A 6,917-nucleotide genomic window follows, 5' to 3' on the forward strand; every position below is an offset into this window, starting at 1 on the left:
GGGCGTTACAAGTTGGTAATCAGAGCCTTCCCCGACTTAGGAGCCCCCTGCTTGATCGAATCGTTGGTGTTGTTGAGTCTAGAAATTTTTTTTGAGTCTTTTAGGATTTATATATATCGGAGAGTAGGATTCTTTTTACTCCTCAGTCCCTTTGTCGCTCTGGTAAGGCATCCTGACGTAGAGTTTTGACTCTTCTCTTCTCAAATTTCACTAAAAAAAATTAGGATCACGCGGGTATCTTGGAATCGTTTCGATGGTTTTGTGACGAGAACATTGTTCTTGGTGCCTCCTGACATTTAGGGGTTGTGGCAGTGTCCCGGGGAGTTGAGCTCCGAGGTGTTGTCATCACAATTTTATCGTTGCAGTTCTAGAATACCTGAGTTTCGCCGACATCGAAAATCTCTTTTATGCAGTTGTTGGTGAGATAACCTCGACGCCACCTAGTACTGGGGCGGGAGTTTGGGAGTATTGCCATAACTCATATAAAGGATGCTTTTCGAAGGTTCAGGTAAATGATTTCCAAAGGTTTCTTGGTTATGTGTTGAAGGATGGATACAGCTGGATGTAGGATTTGCAAGCTTTGAGTGAGATATTATGCTTCCCCTGTATCCCCAACACCTGATTGCATAACCGGAAAGGTTTGGAAGTTTCATAGGTGGGAATTCATGTAGCTCTAGTATTTCTTCCGCGGATATTTGGTTTGTGATTGGGTAATCCTCACCAAGTATTTGTTCATGTCCGTACCTTGTTGTTTTATTCCTCTACCTCTATCTAAGTGGCTTCTCAATTTATGGAAGTATGACCATTTAATTTGGAATGCATTCGTTCATTCTTGTTCGAATGTTGAGACTATATGTTGCAATTTCGATCCTTTTTGAATCAGCTTGAATATATATCTGTCAAGATGCTAACGGATGTCACCCTCTTCAGGATGGCTCCTCCAACGCATCAGAATCCTGAACCGCCGCCACCACCTCCACCTCCGGAGGCATGGCAAGTTGTGATGGCCGCTACCAATGCCAACACGCAGATGCGTATGCAACTCTAGCAAGAGCGCAACCAAGGAAATCAAGGCCATGGCAACAATCAGAATCAGTTTGCTACACTCAACTAGTTCCTCGCAAACCAGCCAAAGACCTTCAGTAACTGTGTCGAAGCAACAGACGCTGATGATTGGCTAGTGGATATCTGCAAGCATTTCGAGTGCAGCAACGTCAGGCCTGAGGACTTTGTCAAGTTTGCCTTGTTCCAACTCAAAGACCAAGCTGCAGAGTGGTATCAGCAATACAAAGATTCCAGAGGAGGTCGTGTGATTACCTGGGATGAATTCCGTCAAGACTTCAAAGCTCACCACATTCCTCAGAGTGTTGTTGAGAGCAAGCGTGAGGAGTTCCGCAATCTGAAGCAAGGCAGCTTGTCCGTTTACCAGTATAACATCATGTCCCAGAAGCTCGCTCGTTTCGCCAAGCAAGATGTCCCTGACGAGAAGAGCATGATTTATCAATTCAGAGGTGGCCTCAGAGAAGATCTTCAACTAGCTCTCGTGCTTTTTGAGACGAAGAAGTACGATGAGTTCTACAATATGGCACTAAACTAGCTCTCGTGCTTTCTGGTGCTAGAATCCTACTTTGTAATTAGTTGCATCAGTGAGTGGCTTCCATGCATCATGTTTAAATTTCATCTAAAGTTGAAATGGGGATCGAAACCCTAGCACCAGAAAGAATTCAAATAGGTTCAATTAAAATCTTTTTCAATGAGCCCAAAATGCCCTTTCAAAATGTTCATGATTTCTGATAAAGGTGGAAACCTCTGCCAAAAATGATGAGCATATTTCTTGGACATTTATGGATTTTTGAATTAACCCAGTAAGTATTTGAATTGGAGCTAATAAATGCTATAAATAATTTTAGAGCTCCAGTAATTCTGGAACTTGTTGTGGGGCTTTGGAATAATCCATAGTGCATCCACAATAGTTTTCAGAAGCTACAAAAATAATTTGGTTAGCAAACCAAATTCAGAAACAAATTGCAAAAATAGAAAACAGAAACAAATGAAAAAAAGACAGAGGAGAGAAAGACTTACCTGGCGCTTACTTGCAGTAGAGCCGGCCCAGCTCTTTTTCTGGCCCAGCCCACCACCGCAGCCTCCATGTCGTCTTCCTCCCTAGACAGAAGGACAAGCGTGTGGTCGCCGTGCGCGCACACGCGCGCGCCACCTCCTACTTCCCGCCGCTCCCCTGATGCGCCTAGAGACGCCACGACACCCCCCGGACCTCTCTCACTCTCCCCCAGTGCTCCTCCCCTCCTGTGCCACTCTCTCTCTCCCGAGACCGAATGCCACCGTCGTTGCCGCTCGCCGTTACCGCGGCCACAGTCACCGCCTCGCCTGACCGAGCTGTCCTCGAGCTCCTCCACGACGTCGTCGTCCTCCCCACCGAGTCACGCGGCGCTAGAAGCCCTGCTGCATCTCCAACACCGCCGTTTTCCTCATCGTTCATCCGAGATCGCCACCGCCCGTATGTCGCCGTCCGGCCTTCTCCGAGCCCGCATCGACGCCCTCTGCAATCACTGTGAGGTCCCGCGTCGAAACCCCCTCTTCTCTGAATGTAGCTGTCGCCCCCTTGCCGACCAAATCACGTCGCCGCTTGAGAGCCTCACCGCCGTGGCCACTTCCACTGAGCTCGAAACTGAGCGCGTCACCGCCCTCAGCGCGTCACCACGGGGCCGTCGCAACCACTCGTTGCTCCTTCCGTGCCCTGCGATGTCGGAACGGTCGACGTCTGAACTACGGCCGCCGCGGACGTGCTCGCCGCCATCGTTTCCGGCCACCCCAGCACCTCCAGCTGCTACCAAATGATGCGCCTCGCCGAGCCGCGTCCGTAGAGCCTAGCCACGTGAGCTCTCGTCACCGGAGATGGCCGAACGAGGAGCGCCACCGCGTTCTTCTTAGAACCAGGGGCTAATTGCCGGTTAGTGACCTGGCGGATTAGGTTAGCCACTAACCCCGTGGTTAGTTTAACCCGGCGACACTGACAGTGGGCCCCAGCGCCCACTAATCTTGTAATTAGGCTAAACACACCCCTGTTTAACCCTGTGACATTGACATGTGGACCCCACATGTCAGGTTTGACCTGGAGCCGGTCTGTTGACCTGCTGACATCACCGTGACGTAATGCTGACACATTAAATCTTTTCTAGAATTTAAATAAATCAGGAAATGATTTATGAATTCTAGAAAATAGTTAAAACTTCTAAAATTCATAGAAATTAATCTATAACTCCAAATGAAATAACTTATATATGAAAAATAATCAGAAAATCTTTCCATCTGTACCTATTTCATGCATGTTGGAGCAACTTAAAGTTGCTGAATTGGACCAATCAAATAAATGGCATTTAACTAACCACTTATGGAGTTTGATTTTGAACCTTGAGTTCAAACCAACGTCATTTAACTCGTTGCTAATTGCATTAGGTCAATCAACAGCATATTGCCATGTCATGATCATGCATCATATTGTTGCATTGCATTGATTGTGTTCTTTCTCTGTTGCTGGTGGTTGTTCCCCCCTTAGTAGATGTATGTCCCGACGACGAGTTCGATGACACCGATGAAGAACTATACTATCTTCAGAAGTGCCAGGCAAGCAAAACCCCCTTTTTCATTCCGATACAATCCCACTCTCTCACTCCTGCTCTCTTTTACTGCATTAGGACAACAATGATTCAACTGTTACATGCTGCGGTAGTTGAACCCCTTTCCTCTGCATGACATGTCATTGCCACATAAAATAGATGAAACCCACTAGCATGAGTAGGATTTGTTTGAGCCTTGATGTTCCTACTCATTCATGCTTGTTTGTCATGCCTGCTATTGCTTAGAATTGTGTCAGGTCTGATTCACCGGGGATGAATTGGAAAGTTGTGAACATGTCCTACTGTTGAGAGCTAAGTGTGTGAACATGATTTGGTAAAGGTAGCAGTGAGAGGCCATGTAGGAGTACATGGTGTGTTGTCTCATTGAAACTGTCCTTAAGAACTGAGTTCTGTGTTTGTTATCCATGATCAATTACTACCACACATTGGGTTCCGGTAACTCGACCCCTCTCGGCTTATTAATTGCCTCGATCTCTGTCCAGGAGTTGCAACTAGTTTCTGGTGTTTGTAGGTAGTGTTAGTAGTCTACCAAGTGGCACCCGGTACAGGTGGGCTTGGGACATACTAGGCACCGTGGCCGGGTATACCAAGCGTCGCCCGTTTGGTGAGCTTGGGAACCCTGTACACATCGTTTGGGGCCGTGAGCATCACCCAGGCCAGATCTCCTTGCAGATGGAACCCGAATAGGCGATAAACCTGGACTAGAGAATTGCGTGGTTAGTCAGGTCATGGCCGACTCCCTCGCCAGGCTTCCGCTTGAAGGTTGCCGAGATACACGACGTGTACATGGTGGTAAATGGCGAGAGCGTCTATGAAGAATTACACCGCTGCAGGGTTAACATCATCTATTCGAATAGCCGTGTCCGCGGTAAAGGACTTCTGGGTTGCTTGTATAGTTCATAGACATGTGAAAGTGGATACTCTAAAATGCGCAAGATAAGCATGAGTGCCATGGATGGCGTTCTCGTAGGGAGACGGAAGTTGATCCATAGTGGAGTATTGATATGGTGAATATGTGGACTCGTGTGCGCCACCTCAAAGAGTTACTCGCAGTCGTAGTTCAGGATAGCCACCGAGTCAAAGTTGGCTTGCTGCAGCTAAACTCCACCACCCCCTTTGTTGATACTGATGCATATGTAGCTAGCTCTGATGTAAGTCTTGCTGGGTACATTTGTACTTACGTTTTCCTAATTTATATTTTTAAAGAGTGACTTCAGTCTCACTAGTAGTTCTGCGTGGACTTCGACGTTTAGCTTGTTACCTCAGCTACGATCTTGTGCCCTCGGCATGATCTTGCTGATTGTCAGGCTTCTCAGCCTTTTTCATTTGTAGTTGTCTGTACTCAGACAAGTTAAGCTTCTGCATGTGCTTATTGCTTGTATGACTTGAGACCCATGTTTGTAATATCTGACTCTTCGGAGCCTTATGAATAAATACTTGGAGTCATAGAGTTTTGTTGTGATGCCATGTTGTATTTACACATATCGAGCATATTGTGTGTATGATTAAAATGCTTGGTATGTGTGGGATCCGACAACCTAGTTGTCTATCCTTGGTAGCCTCTCTTATGGCGAAATGTAGTGTGGTGCTTCCACTGAGCCATGGTAGTCTGCTACAGCCCGGTTTACCAGAGTCCTGTTAGCCCAGTTGCTACTGCTCCAGAACACTTAGACTGGCCGGCATGTGTCCTTCTTTGATCCTGTGTCTGTCCCTTCGGGGAAATGTCACGGGTATCTTTCAGACTCCTGTTAGCCTGCTACAGCCCGGAATCCCGGAGTCTTGCTAGCCCAATTGCTACAGCCCGAATTCACTCACTGATGATCGACACTTTCATTGTTGGGTCATGTATGCCTGTCCCTATAAGTTAGTGCCACTTTGGGTTCACGACTAGTCATGTCGGCCCGGGTTCTCTGTCATATGGATGCTAGCGACAATATCATATACGTGAGCCAAAAGGCGCAAACGGTGCCGGGCCAGGTAAGGTGGCACCTGTGGGAATACCGTGCGTGAGGCCGTAAAGCGATATGATGTGTTACATGCTAGATCGATGTGGCTTAGGATCGGGGTCCTGACAGCTTTGGTATCAGAGCCTGACTGCCTGTAGGATTACCAAGCCAAACTGGTCGAAGTTGAGTCTAGAAATGCTTTAGTTATATAAGGGAATTGATTGTGGAAGGGAACATAAGGCTCTTTTTACTCCTTTACATTATGCCCTTCTGATCTAAATCAACCTCTTCTTTTCTATGGGGATTAAGAACTAGGCTTCTCATTTTTCTATCAGGTTCACATGTTATTAATCCGTAGACTTGTAGGATTGATGGATTCAAGCCCCAGTTTAGTTTCTAGTACCTCCGTGTGATAACAGTTGGTCTCGGAGCCTTGATATTGTGATGTTGAGTGGTTATGCCACCATTTTGCAGGATGTCTCAAAACTTTTGAGCATTTACAGCCGTTATGTTGTCCAAGTCACCCCAGGTTTCTAAATAGTCTGATGCATTTGCAAATTCTTCCTCCCAGTTCCCGATATCCTTTTGGGCTAGATTAAGCACACTAAACAGTTTGTTGAGGTACTACATTGCCTTGACATATATGTTGGAGCTAGTATTATGACCCTAGGCATCCTAGAGAACCACCTAGTAATCTAGCAATGCTTTATATTCCCAGTGTGATGATTTTGGCCATCATTCTCGAAAGCATCCCGTGATGCCATTTAGTAGTAGGTATTCTACTCCTCGGTTCTTGACCCAAGAATCACTCTACTCAGTTCATGTTGATAGTACTTGCTAGTTCCTTTAGGATATTAGTAACCTTTGTGATAGTCCTCAAGATCCATGGTATATCATTCTTCCAAATACCATGAACCATCCTTGGTAGAAGTTCTTTTGAACCAAAAGATCACAATAAGAGTGCTCTTGATGAGTTCTCTGTTATGTTCGTGACTCTGCCAGTCCTACCTTTCTACATGGGTTATCCAGAAGAAACATGTTGAATGTATTCAACATGCTAACCGATGCATCTACAACCTAAAGAAATTATATGTTCCTTTGGGTTGCCCTCTTCAATTGAATTCCGACTTCATCTATCAATTGATAGTTACGAGTAGTAGTGCATCTGTGTTCATTGATGCCTATTATTCTTGTGGTCCGTCGAGCCATTCTGTTCTGGAGTGACTAGGAGAAACAAACTCCAGTACCTTATCCATATCTAGGATTGGGTCAAAGTAGTTGTATTCCGCTGATCAAAATGCCAAGCCAACTTTGT

This window comes from Triticum dicoccoides, chromosome 5A (assembly GCF_002162155.2).
Source record: "Triticum dicoccoides isolate Atlit2015 ecotype Zavitan chromosome 5A, WEW_v2.0, whole genome shotgun sequence".
NCBI lineage: Eukaryota > Viridiplantae > Streptophyta > Magnoliopsida > Poales > Poaceae > Triticum > Triticum dicoccoides.